Source organism: Ornithorhynchus anatinus, chromosome 11 (genome assembly GCF_004115215.2).
Source record: "Ornithorhynchus anatinus isolate Pmale09 chromosome 11, mOrnAna1.pri.v4, whole genome shotgun sequence".
NCBI lineage: Eukaryota > Metazoa > Chordata > Mammalia > Monotremata > Ornithorhynchidae > Ornithorhynchus > Ornithorhynchus anatinus.
The window spans coordinates 50969656-50984250 of NC_041738.1; the positions used below are offsets into that span (position 1 = coordinate 50969656).

Sequence of the window (14595 nt, forward strand, 5' to 3'; positions counted from 1 at the left end):
AGATACAAGCTAATCAGGTTGGACCCAGTCCATGTCCCATATGGGACTCAGTACAGAGAAGCAGCATGGCTCAGTGGAAAGAGCCCGGGCCTGGGAGTCAGAGGTCATGAGTTTGAGTCCCGCTCTGCCACTTGTCAGCTGTGTGACTCTGGGCAAGTCACTTCACTTCTCTGTGCCTCACCTCATCTGTAAAATGGGGATTAAGACTGTGAGTCTCGTATGGGATGATCTGATTACACTGTGTCTACCCCAGTGCTTAGAACAGTGCTCTGCACATAATAAGTGCTTAATAAATACCAACGTTATTAACCCCTGTTTTACAGACAAGGTAGCTGAGGCACAGAGAAGTTAAGGTGCCGGCGTACGGAGCAGACAGGTGGAGGCAGGATTAGAACCCAGGTCTTTCTGACTCCCAGCTCCGAGTTCCATCCGCTAGGCTAGGCTGCTTCCACCGCGAGGACCCCTAGGTCCCTTTTTTCCTGAGCTGGGGAGGACGATGGCCCTCCGTCGCCAAATGGCCTTCAACCAAAGTTGAGGAAGTGCAACCGTGACGGCTGCTCCTTGCCGGACCCCGCACCTAGATGTCCTGCATTCCCGCTCCCTGGTCGCCCAGGTTGGCCGCCCCCGAGGCCTGTCCGGAAACCATGACGGCCCATCACCTCGGTGGCGCCCTAAATTAACGGGGTCCCACAAAGCTAGAGGGTGGAAACTATATACTTCCAGATAAGGCCCGAAACACTGACTCTCCTAAGAAATCCTTGTGGTGGGCGGATGTTGTCCTCACCTGGGCCTTTCGGTAGCAGCTCCGGCCTGCTAGATTTGGCAGCGTAGCTCAGTGGAAAGAGCCCGGGCTTGGGAGTCAGAGGTCATGGGTTCGAATCCTGGCTCTGCCACTTGTCAGCTGTGTGACTGTGGGCAAGTCACTTCACTTCTTTGAGCCTCAGGTATCGCAAATGTAAAGTGGGGATTAAGACTGTGAGCCTCAAGTGGGACAACCTGATGACCCTGTATCTCCCCCAGTGCTTAGAACAGTGCCCTGCACAGAGTAAGCACTTAACAAATACCAACATTATTATTATTTGTTGCAGAGAAGCAGCGTGGCTCAGTGGAAAGAGCACGGGCTTTGGAGTCAGGGCTCATGAGTTTGAATCCCGGCTCTGCCACTTGTTGGCTGTGTGACTGTGGGCAAGTCACTTCACTTCTCTGTGCCTCAGTTCCCTCATCTGTAAAATGGGGATTAAGACTGTGAGCCCCACGTGGGACAACCTGATTCCCCTATGTCTACCCCAGCGCTTAGAACAGTGCTCGGCACATAGTAAGCGCTTAACAAATACCAACATTATTATTATTATTACTATTTGGCAGGAACTACACTTCCCGAGATGCCCCGCTCCGGGGCCGGCGGCCCCGCCGGCCCGCTGAAGCGCGCCACCTCGTGGTGAAAAAGAGAATAGCAGAATTTGGAGGCGCCCTCTACTGGCCGATCACAAGCAGCTCAGTGACGCGGCCTCCGCCAACTTTTTTAAAAAATGGTATCTTTTAAGCGCTTACTATTGGCCAGGCACTGTGCTAAGGGCTAGGGTAGTTGCATGCCAATCATTCATTCTTTCAGTCGTATTTACTGAGCGCTTACTGAGCGCTTGGAATGTACAATTCGGCAACAGATGGAGACAATCCCTGCCCAACGATGGGCTCACGGTCTAAACCGGGGGGGCAGACAGACAGCAAAACAAAATAGGCATCATTGCCATCAGAATAGATAAAGAGAATCATAGATATATACACATCATTAATAAAATAATGGTATTCGTTAAGCATTTACTATGTGCCAGGCACTGTTCTAAGCACTGGGAGGGATACAAGGTGATCAGGTTGTCCCAGGTGGGGCTCACAATCTTAATTCCCATTTTGCAGTTGAGGTAACTGAGGCCTGGAGAAGTCAAGTGACTTGCCCAAAGTCACAGCTGACAAGCGGCACAGCCATGAATAGAACCCATGACCTCTGACTCCCAAGCCAGGGCTCTTTCCACTGTGCCACGCTGCTTCTCATGGAGTAAATGGAGTAATAAATAACATATACAAATATACACAGGTGGGACACATTCCCCATCACACATAGGGCTCATGGTCTTAATCCCTATTTTACAGGAAGAGGTAACTGAGGCACAGAGAAGTTCAGTGACTTGCCCAAGGTCCCGCAGCAGATAAGGGGCAGAGAGGGTTTAGAACCCAGTCCCTTCTGGTTCAGTCTCTTCTCAGCAGCAAAGTAGCCTGGGCTCCTTGCCACCCACTTCTGGCTTCCAAGACATGCAGAGCCTCCTCTTCCTTTGACCTGACAACTTTTCTCACCCAAGGCTCGAAAGCCACAGGAATTTCCAGCCTCCTCAGGTCACCGTCCCAACTGTCTCCGCCAGGCTGTGAAAAGAAGCAACAGCTGAGAAAGGTTGGCAGGGCCATTTGTTAATCGGTGGAGGCCAGTGAAAAAGGGTCCATGTCTCACAGCTGCTGTATAGGCTAGCAACCTTGCCTTGGAATATCTCACCTTGTCCCTTAAGGACGTGGGCTCAAGACGATGATGTGACCAGACGGTTACCCCTTCCCTCAGGCGGCAGTGAAGCTGGCTGTGACACCAAGACCAGAGTATCATCAATCGGCCAATCGATGGCATTACTGATCGCTTACTGTGTGCAGAGCACTGTCCTAAGCGCTTAGGAGAGTGCACCACAATAGAGGTGGTAGACATGTTTCCTGCCTACCAGGAGGATACAGTCTAGTTGGGGACAGACATTAATATGAACAAATAAAGAAATTACAGATATGTGCACGAGTGCTGTGGGGGCTGAGGATGGGGGCAAATATCAAATACTTAAAGGGTACAGAATGGAAACCGGCGTACAGCTCATTGAGAATCTTTATGTTCAGCCCATTAGGCCACCGGCATTTCTACAGAGACTTGGTTTTTGTTCAGTCTTCCTCTCCCCAGCAGGCTAACCCTATATCCCCTGTTCATTCATTCATTCAATCGTATTTATTGAGCCCTTACTGTGTGCAGAGCACTGTACTAAGCGCTTGGAAAGTACAACTCGCCGACAGAAACAATCCCTACCCAGTGACGGGCTCACAGTCTAGAAGGGGGAGACAGACAACAAAACAAAACAAATAGACGGGCATTGACAGCATCAAGGTAGATAGAAATATAGATTATATAGTTCCTTTGCCCGACCCATATCCTTCCTCATAGTCTTCTTCCTCATCTCCCTTCTCAATTACCTTCTCTGCCAGCCAGCCACAGAGGCACAGGTCAGGCACGCAGTCCTGGACCTCAGAGCAGGGTGAAGTGGGTCAATGGAGGCTGTGACTGCTGGACCAGAGCCACCACCTCCCATCTCCTCACCCCATTTTAAAAAGTTATGAATTAACTCATCATTATCATCAATAAGATTAACTGGGTGCCTACTGTGTGCAGAGAACTGTACTGAGCCCTTGAGAGCACAATAAAACAGAGTTGGTAGTCATGTTTCCTGCCCACAATGAGTTTACAGTCATTAGGGGGAGATGGATATTAATATAACTAATTCATAATATATATAATTCCATTCCTAATCATATATAGATTTTATAGTTTCAATATATTGGCAACATTCTATCTCATTTAAATCACTTCCTGTTTTGTCCTGTCCTAATGGCTTGGTTTTACATTCAAATCGTCACACGGTTTCAACAGATGGCTAATATTTGCTTTCCGAGAATGCAAAAAAACCCGAGAAGGATAATAAACACAAGCCACTCGCAGATAGCTGGAGGAGAAACAGTGCAACAGCTGTTGATAATATGGAAGGTTAAGTGGATCAATACGTGTAAATCACAATACATCGGGATTACAAGGGGTGCTTAAGACCTCCTGTTTGATGGACAATATCTGGAAATTGGGAGCTCAACCGGGCAGGGTGTGCCTATTAGTAAAGATTGCACTGCCTAGATCCAGGAATCTAGAGCCCAAAGGAAAAATATATTGGGGTCCCTTTGCGGCAAATCTCACTGCTTTTAAAGCAGAGCTGGACACATTCTCAGGGTGTGGACCTTTTCCTTGAGCGAGATCCCTGCTTCCTCAGTATCTCCAGCTCCACCTTTACCTGGAAAAAGTGCTGCGGCTTCCCTGTATTGTTTGCATTTAAATGTTGATGGAGTCCCCAGGTGGGGGGGCAGGGTGTCAGGAGAGATAAAGCCGGAACAAAAGACAAGACAATATTTAAATGTGCTTTTAGCCCCGGTACCATTGACTGCTTAGGCCTGGGGTAACTGCCCCTATAAAGCAGCAGAAAACCCGGGAAACCTGGTGGCTACTGTAGCGGTTGCGTGTGTCCTAAGGGTGTGTCCTGACCTTTATGCCTATTTTGTGCATTTGTTTGTGTTGTGTTTTAATGTTTCATCACTCCTGATGTGCCTGTCTCCAATCCCTTCTCTCCACCTATATTCTTAGATTGTCAGCTCCCTGAGGGATAGGTACTGGATCCAATTTCCACCTGGGTATCCCTGATTTCCTACTACAACCCAGCCTTCCCATTTTGCTCCTCTACTCACTGCCACCTATTCACTGTACCTCATTCTCGACTATCTGGCCGCGCCACTGACCTCTGGTTCAGGTCCTGGAACACCCTCCACCTTCATATCCGACCATGACTTTCCTCACTTTCAAAGCCTCACTGAAGGCACATCTCCTCCAAGAGGTCTTCTCCGACTAAGCCCTCATTTCCTCTTCTCCCACTTCCTTCCGAGTCTCCTTTGCATTCGGTTTGCATTGTTTATTCACCCTTTCCTCAGCCACACAGCACTTATAATAATTTTGGTATTTGTTAAGCGCTTACTATGTGCAGAGCACTGTTCTAAGCGCTGGGGTAGATACTGGGTAATCAGGTTGTCCCACGTGAGGCTCACGGTTAATCCTCATTTTACAGATGATGTAACTGAGGCACAGAGAAGTTAAGTGACTTGCCCATAGTCACACAACTGACAAGTGGCAGAGCCGGGATTCGAACCCATGACCTCTGACTCCCAGGCCCAGGCTCTTTCCACTGAGCCATGCTGTATAGAGCACTCTAATTGATTTATTTATATTAATGTCTGTCTCCCCCTCTAAACTGTAAGTTCACTGTGGGAGGGAATATTTCATTCATTCAGTTGTATTTATTGAGCGCTTACTGATTTCTATCAACTCTGTTATATTGTGCTCTCCCAAACAGTACAGTATTTTTCCCACAGAAAGCTTTCAATAAATACGATTGATTGACTGATCTGGGGGAGGGATGAGACCACCCCTAAAGAGGGAGGAACAAGACAGAGCCCATTCATGGAGGGAAGGACAAGAAGAAAATGGGACCCAAGTCCCAAGAGCAGCGTGGAAGGAGGCAAGTGTTTCATGGAGAAACGGCATGGCCTAATAGAAAGAGCATGGGCCTGGGAGTCAAAGGACCCGGGTTCTAGTTCCGGCTCCGTCACTTTCCTGCTGTGTGACCTTGGGCAAGTAACTTCACTTCTCTGTGCCTCAGTTCCCTCATCTGCAAAATGGGGATTCAATTCCTGCTCTCCCTCCTACTTAGACTGGGAGCTCCATGTGGTGATGATTTTATATCTACTCCAGTGCTTAGTAAGCTTAGAGAAGCAGTGTGGCTCAGTAGAAAGAGCCCGGGCTTAGGAGTCAGAGGTCATGAGTTCGAATCCCAGCTCTGCCGCTTGTCAGCTTTGTGACTGTGGGCAAGTCACTTAACCTCTCTGGGCCTCAGTTACCTCATCTGTAAAATGGGGATTAACTGTGAGCCTCACGTGGGACAACCTGATTACCCTGTATCTGCGCCAGTGCTTAGAACAGTGCTCTGCACATATAAAGCGCTTAACAAATACCAACATTATTATTATTATTATTATTATTATTATTATTATTATTATGCTGCTTGGCACACAGCAAGAGCTTAACAGAAAACCCCATTATTATTATTATGAAGTCCCAAGCCCCATTGCCCCTGCAGTGATCAGCATAGCAGCCAGTTGTGTGGAAGACAAGGATTTGAGACGGGGAGGGAAAAAGGGAGGGAGCAGGCCTTCCTAGGGGAAAAAACCACTGGGGAAAAATCCATTCCTTAAGTAAATGTTTCCTTACTTGTGAGCCAAGCCCTATTCCTTCAAGCCAGACTTCCCCAGGCACTTTTCAACCTGAGTACAGACATCAAGGAAGAGGACGTTCCCAAAAGGTCAGTTAGAGTGGGGACAAACTGTTCACACACACTCCTAAAAAGTTTGATGGGGGAATCCACAACGGGGTCAGAGAGGGGAAAGATGACATCAGATTCCAGATCAGGAGTGGCAGAGATGGGAAGGGAATTGTGGTATTTGTTAAGCGCATACTCTGTGTCAAGCACTATACTAAACACTGGGGTAGATACAAGATACTCAGGCAAGTGGTGGAGCCAGGATTAATCCATCAATCAACCATATTTATTGAGTACTTCCTGTGCGCAGACCACTGTACTAAGTGCTGAGAGAGTACAATATAACAGTTGGTAAACTATTTTAGAATAGATTAGAACTAGATTAGAACCCAGGCCCTCTGATTCGCAGGCCCAAGTTCAATAGTATTTACTGTGTGCAGAGCTCTATACTAAACACTTGGGAGAGTACGAAATATCACAAAACAGACACATTCCCTGCCCACAACGAGTTTACAGTCTATGTTCTTTCCACTAAGCCATGCTGCTCCTCAAGAGAAATGGAATACTGTGTGTCTGTGTTTGCTTGGAACTACTTGAGGGAGACCTGACCCATAAAGAGTGACTGCTCATATTCCCAAATTCATTCTGGGATTTAGACCCTTTAGACCCTGCTCAGTCCCCGCCAGGGGAGTATCCCCACCTCAGCCTCCTCCACCTCTGCTGGGGGGAGGGGAGGTTGCTCTTGCTCACTTGCTCTGGAGCTGCTCAGGCCCCCACCTAGCTAAGGGAGTCTGCTCACTCTCTCAAAATTGGTTCTTCCCTCCTCCCTGTCCATCCAGGCCTATTGTACTCCATCTGTCCCACAACCTTCTTTCTCACCAATTCTGCTTACTGCCTAACCATTCACCTCTGAATAATTCAGGTCCTTGGTTTCCCCCTATAGACTGTAAACTCCTTGTGGGCAGTATACTAACTTTGTTATACTGTACTCTCAAGTGCTTAGTACAAAGCTCGGCACATAGTAAGGGCTCAATAATTACCACTGATTGATTCTCACTACAGCAGCAACGGGGGCCTAGTGTGGAAACCATGAGACTGGAAGCAGGGGGACCTAGTGGAAAGAACACGGGGCTGGGAGTCAAAGGACGTGGGTTCTCATCCTGGCTCTGTCTCTTGCCCGCTGTATGACCTTGAGCACTGAATAATAATAAAATAATAATGATGGCATTTGTTAAGCGCTTACTATGTGCCGAGCACCGTTCTAAGCGCTGGGGAAGATACAAGGTCATCGGGTTGACTCACGTGGGGCTCACAGTCTTCATCCCCATTTTACAGATGAGGTAACTTGAGGCACAGAGAAGTCAAGTGACTTGCCCAAAGTCACACAGCGGACCAGTGGCAGAGCCGGGATTAGAACCCATGACCTCTGACTCCCAAGCCCATGCTCTTGCCACTAAGCCACGCTGCTTCTAACTCCCCTGTACCTCAGTTTTCTCATCTGTAAAAGTGGGATTCAATACCTGGTCTCCTTTCTACTTAGAAGATGAGCCCTGTGTGGGACGGGGACTCTGTCCAACATGATTAACTTGTATCTATCCCAGTGCTTAACAAATAACACTATTAATATTATTATCATTACCAGCGTTCCAGTCTGCTGGTTTGCTGTGTGACCTTAAATGAGCCACGTTAGCTTTCTGGTCCTTGGTTTCTCACCTGGAAAATGGGAATAATAATACCTGCCTCTTCCTATCTCCCTGGGATACTATGCGAATAAAATGAGAGAACCGGATGTGAAAGTGACTTGGAGAAATAAAAGTGCATTATAAAATGGGGAACAGCAGCACTTATCAGAGGGTAAGTCCTCACATACTATAAACGACATTGCCAGAAAATGGGTGAGAATAGAAGAGAGAGACAGATCCTCTCTTCCTCACCCCCCACCATCCACTCCCATTCTTTGTCCCACCAAGCTGTCCCTTGAAAAAGAGACAAAAGCCTCCATTTGAATGTACTTCATCCCATAGCATCTGGGGAGAAAGCAAACAGTGCCATACCCACGTTAACCATTGTAGATTAGGAGGGAAAACCCTATCGGTTTCCTGAGCTGGTTGGGACTGGGTAGAGAACTGGGATTTGAGCACCTGTAAGATGGTTTCCCTCACTCAGGAGAGAGATGGGTTTTCCTCTTACATCAGTTTGTTTATGTTTGTTAAGATTGGAGCCTTGACTGAAGCCCTTCCCACACTCCCAACACGCATACAGTTTCTCCCCCGTGTGGACCCACTGGTGACTGACCAAGTTGGAGCTCCGGCTGAAGGTTTTTCCACACACCCGACACCGATACGGCCTCTCTCCCGTATGGACCCTCTGATGTATCTTCAAGGCCGAGCGATCTCAAAAACCGTTCCCGCACATGTCGCAGGCCTAAGGTTTCTCTCCCCTGTGGTCTCTTTGATGCCATGCTAGGTACGAGCTAGAGCTGAAAACTTTCTCACATTCACCACATTGGTAGGGTCTCTCCCCTGTGTGGGTTCATCGATGGATGATCAGGACAGACTGAGTTTTAAATCTCTCCTCGCATTCAGGACACACGTAGGGCTTTTCTCCCGTGTGGCTCCTCTTGTGGACCCTCAGCACGGTGTGGTCGCCGAAGATTTTCCCACACCTATCACACCAACAGGGTCTCTCGCCTGGGTACGTTCGCTTGTGGCTAAAGAGGCGGGTCCTGTGCCCCAAGTTTTTCCCGCACACCCCGCAGGTGTAGGGCTTCCCTCCTGTATGGGTCCTGTGGTGGCTGATGAGCTGCCCATTATGATTGAAGCTCTCCTTACACTCGGGGCACTCGTAAGGTTTCTCTCCCGTGTGGGTGCGCCGATGGGTAATAAGGTTTAAGCTCTGACTGAAACCTTTCCCGCACTCGGGGCATTTACAAGGCTTCTCTTTGGTGTGGGTTCTTTCATGCTTGCTCAAGGCCGACCGCTCAATGAAGCTTCTCCCACACCGACCACACTTATAGGGTTTCTCTCCCGTATGGGTCCTCTCGTGGCGGATAAGGTGGGCACTCTGGCAGAAGCTTATCCCACACACGGTACACTTATAGGGTTCTTCTCCTGTGTGAATTCGCTGGTGATTGAGAAAATTGGAGCTCTTATTAAAAGTTTTCCCACAGTTGCAACATTCGTACGGGCCTGCGTGCAGTGTCTGGGGTTTTCTTGAGCCCTTTGGACTGCCAAGGAAAGTGATCTGAATCTCTCCTCTCAGGGGTTTTTCAAAGACCCTTATGGGATCGGATCGGCCTTCAGGGCTTCTGGGCTCATCGTTGTGAACTTCAACAGAATCAGAGGTGATCTTTTCCCCAGGCTGGACTAAGGATAGTTCTGGAGGTTCTTCATCTTCAGGATAATCCTCCTTGTTCTCCCTCTCACCTTCTGTAGTGATAAAGAAGCAGAGTGTGGGATGGGACCTTCAGAAGGAGGAAGGGAAGCGCAGAGGGGACATTCAGGATGCCTCAGTGGGCGAGGGAGGGAACCGTCTGCTCTGACATGCCAAATTATGGCTCTCTAAGCTAGAAGGTCCGGGTTCACCACCTCCCTTCCCCCTTCTTCATGCCTACTGATAAAAAGGAAGTCATGGTGGGGGGAGAGGGGACAGGGAGAAGAAGTCTCAGGAGCAACAATCCAGACTCCTGTTCCCCTCCCCTAGATCTTCCTTCTAATGGGTGAATGGACAGTGAACAAGTCCTGGCCTTCAGTCTGCCCACCACAGAGAGAAAATGAAGACAGGAAGGACTCAAGACAGAATTCCCAGGACAATAAGATAGGGAGGGAGTTCCCTGGGGTGCAGGGAATTCAGGGAAGAAACCAGGAATCCAACTTTTCAGCTTTTAAGATTTCCACCTTCCCTGTAAGCAGGATTCTTACATCAGTTTGTCCATTTTTGAGACAACCTTTCTATGCCCCCCTCACATCAGGCCCACCCTTTCCTCTCCTGTCCTGCTACCTTCCCTTCTCCCGATACTCTCCCAAACTCACCTATGGGGGAGCCTCACTTCCATTCCCATCTCTGTTCTCTCCCCTAACATTCCTCCTGGACAAAGTGGTGCTTGGAGGATGGTGGAAGAGCTGGTGGTGTCGATCAGAAACTCTCTGCAGTCTATCCGGGAGAAGCTGCTAAGTGGGGAGGGGAGCTAACTGAGGCTCCCCAAGTGAGTAAAAGCAGAGAAGTGCTGACTGAGATGGAAACTTCCATTTCACGGCCAATCCCTTTCCCTCCCACGGTCCTCACCTGCGTGGCCACCTTTCAGTAACTCCCCATCAAGGCAGCACTGCTGAGCCCACAGCAACTCCCTTCATTCAGTCCAGGGGATTAGGGCTGAATTGGGAAAGGGAATTCCTGTAAACATAAAAAAAGATCAAGGAAAGATGAATGTGTGTGTTCTGTGGCTTATGAAGCCTGAATGTTACAGGCTAAGCCAGCTTTCCAAATTCCTGTTCCAGGGAACCCCCGGCCCCTTCGGAATCAATGACGCAAATTAGATTAGACCCTAAGAGTGTGGTCTTGTGGAAAGAGCCTGGGCATCAGAGGACCTGGGTTCTAATCCCAGCTCTGCCATCTGCCTGCTGGTATGATTTGGGCAAGTCGCTTCACTTCTCTATGCCTCGGTTCCCTCATCCACAAAATGGAGATTCAATCCTTGTTCTCCCTCGTAGACTGTGAGCCCATGTGGGACTTGATTCTCTTGTATCTCTCCCAGCGTTTAGTATCGGCAATAGATACAGTCCCTGCCCTTCGATGGGCTTACAGTCTAATCAGGGGAGACGGGCAGACAAGAACAATGGCAATAAATAGAGTCAAGGGAAAGAACATTTCATTAAAACAATGGCAAATAAATAGAATCAGGGTGATGTACATCTCATTAAACAAAATAAATAGGGTGATGAAGATATATACAGTTGAACAGACGAGTACAGTGCTGAGGGGATGGGAAGGGAGAGGGGGAGGAGGAGAGGGAAAGGGGGGAAAAGAGGGTTTAGCTGCGGAGAGGTGAAGGGGGGGTAGAGGGAGCAGAGGGAAAAGGGGGGAGCTCAGTCTGGGAAGGTCTCTTGGAGGAGGTGAGCTTTAAGTAGGGACTTGAAGAGGGGAAGAGAATTAGATTGTCGGAGGTGAGGAGGGAGGGCATTCCGGGACTGCGGGAGGATGTGGCCCGGGGGTCGACGGCTGGATAGGCGAGACCGAGGGACGGTGAGGAGGTGGGCGGCAGAGGAGCGGAGCGTGCGGGTGGGCAATAGAAAGAGAGAAGGGAGGAGAGGTAGGAAGGGGCAAGGTGATGGACAGCCTTGAAGCCTAGAGTGAGAAGTTTTTGTTTGGAGCAGAGGTTGATAGGCAACCACTGGAGGTTTTTAAGAAGGGGAGTGACATGCCCAGAGCGTTTCTGCAGGAAGATGAGCCAGGCAGCGGAGTGAAGAATAGACTGGAGCGGGGCGAGAGAGGAGGAAGGGAGATCAGAGAGAAGGCTGACACAGTAGTCTAGCCGGGATATTACGAGAGCCTGTAGCTTGGGTGGAGAGGAAAGGGCGGATCTTGGCGATAGTATATTGCTTGTTAGATAGTAAGTGCTTAGCAGACACCATAATTGTTATTATTATTTTATTAGAAGGAACTCTCTGACTGTGAAGACTGTGACATAGGGATCTGGCAAAATTTCACCCTCCCTTCTCCATCACCTATGCCCTTAGGTCTATACCGCTTAAGCACTTTAATATTCACCCTACTCCCACAGCACTTATATACATATCCATCTGTAATTTCTTTTCATGTCTGCCTCCAACTCTACTCTGCAAGCTCGATGTGGGCAAGAACCATGAAGAGCCCAGGCCAGTGTTCTGCATACTGTAAGCACTTGATAAATATCAATGACTGATGTGTATACTGAGTAAAAGGAAGTCCTCCTGGAGTTGGGAGAAGGATCAGAGAAGAAAGCTTGAGAAAGCTGTGGGACCCCAAAAGGCAGGGGCTAGAATACCTTCCCATACATGAGAAATAGCCAAGAGAGTTAGAGATTTTGACTCGGGTCAAAGAACAAGAGAGGTGGCATTTGTACGCGAAGTGTGCTTTTCTGAATGTTCAACCTCATTAGATACCTTTCAATATATTAAAATATAAGTTACAGGGTAGCTACAGTGTCACTGCCGTGTGCTGACAGTGAGCCAGATGTTGTTAGGGGAACGGCAGGGAGGTTGAGGGGCAGGTGGGGTAGCATTCCAATTTCCTATTTTCACTGAAACCCAGCTTTCCAGACACATTAAACCCAGTTTAGTCAAAACCTGCTCTGTTCCAAACCCTGTGTCCCTGTGCTATCCCATCTCCATCCTGATAGTCACTGCCACCCTCCCTCCCACCCACGAAACAACAAGTAGATGGGTGCCCATTAAAGTAAAAAAAAAAGGTTTAGCAGACAAGAAAAGAGCTTCTTGCATCTCTTTTGGCTTGCTGCCCAATTTCCTTCCTGTCATTTGGAGTCCCTTTAGGGCCACAGATGGACGCAAAGCTACCATAGCTCCAGTGGGGACTGCGGAGGTGCTTCGTCTCACTGGTCCTGCCCTGTCATAAAGTCCTTTGGTTCCAAGTTACAGTTAAGACCTACATTGGTTGCGTTGCTTTCCTGAGTGGAGGTGTCACCACAAAACTGGTCTTTTCTTTAATGGTGTGTGGACACTTGGAGAAGCTGCATGGCCTAGTGGAGTCAGCATGGGCTTGGGTCCAGAAAGACTTGGGTTCTAATCCTAGCTCTGCCAAGTGTTGGCGTCTGTCCTTGGGCAAATCACTTAACTTCTCTGGGCCTCAGTTTCCCGAACTGTAAAATAGGGATACCTGTTTTCCCTCCTATTTAAACTGTGAGCCCCATGTGGGGGCCAGGAATTGCATCCAACCTACTTAAGTTGTGCCTACTCCAGCACTTAGAACAGTGTTTGACACATAGTAAGCGCTTAATACCATAACAAAAAAACCTCTTGTTTCCATGGCTGGTCTGATTCATAAAGCCTTCCGGGATAATTGTCATAACCTCCACTTGGCAACCTGTTGGCCTCTCACGTCTTCACAGGCAAGAAGTTCTTTGTGATGTCCAGCTCTGCCAATAGTATTCTAGTCAATCAATAGTAATAATAATTATCAATCAATCAATGGCATTTATTTAACACTTACTACATGCAGAGCACTGTACTGAGCATTTGGGAGAGTACAAAACAACAGTTAGCAGACACATTCCCTGCCCACAAGGAGCTTACAGTTTAGAGAGGAAAACAGACATTAATACAAATAAGTTAAGATATACATAATTTAAAGATATATACACAAACACTGTGGAGTTGAGGGTAGGACAGCTATCAAATGCACAAAGGTCACAAATCCAATTGCATAGATGACACAGAAGGGAGAAGGAAATGGGGAAAAGACAGGTTAACTGGGGAAGGCCTCTTGGAATTATAATGAATAATTACTGTATTTGTTGAGTGCTTATTATATGTCAAGCACTGTTTTACATGCTAGGGTAGATACAAGGTAATTAGGTTGGACACAGTCCCTGTCCCAAGTGGGGCTCACAGTCTAAATACATGCTTATTTATTCCTCCTCTGCAAAGCTAAATCCCTGCCATTTTCCTAGACGGCCCATTTTATTAGCTCAAAATAAAGAATTGTTTGAAACTATCTTCCCAGCTTTCATGCCTTAAAAATAAACACTCCTAACAATCCAGCTATCAGCACTTGTTTACTTCTATATTTCTAACTACGGAAGCACTGTTTACTATATAGAGTGGCATTTATTGAGTGCTTACTGCGTGCAGAGCATTGTACTAAGTGTTTGGGAGAGTACAGTCCAAAAGACTTGGCAATAATAATTCTGGAATTTGTTAAGTACTTACTATGTGCCAGACACTCTACTAAGTGCTGGGGTGGATACATGGAAGTTGGGTTGGACATAGTCCTGTCCTGCATGGGGCTTACAGTCTTAATCCCCATTTTACAGATGAGACAACTGAGGCACAGAGAAATGAAGTGACTTGCCTAACGCCACACAACAGACGAGTGGCAGAGCCGGGATCAGAACCCATGACCTTCTGACTCCAAGGCCTGTACTCTAGCCACCATGTTATGCTGCTTCCCATGGTAGACATGTTCTCTGCTCCAAAAGAGCTTACAGTTTAGAGGACTGTATAGATGTGTGTGTGTATATATATACCTAAATATATATATATATATGTGTGAGTGTATATCTTTACCATGGGAAGCAGCATATATATACTCACACACATATTTCTATATGTGAATACACACACATATATTGTTTCCTGCCCTGGCACCTCATATGCTTTCACAAGATTTCTACTTATCC

The 14595-nt window shown here is 47.7% G+C and overlaps 1 pseudogene; it reads right to left on the bottom strand.

Annotated features, from left to right (window-relative positions):
- LOC100092818 overlaps positions 1-14595 on the bottom strand; it is a 42924-nt pseudogene that overhangs the window by 21296 nt on the left and 7033 nt on the right.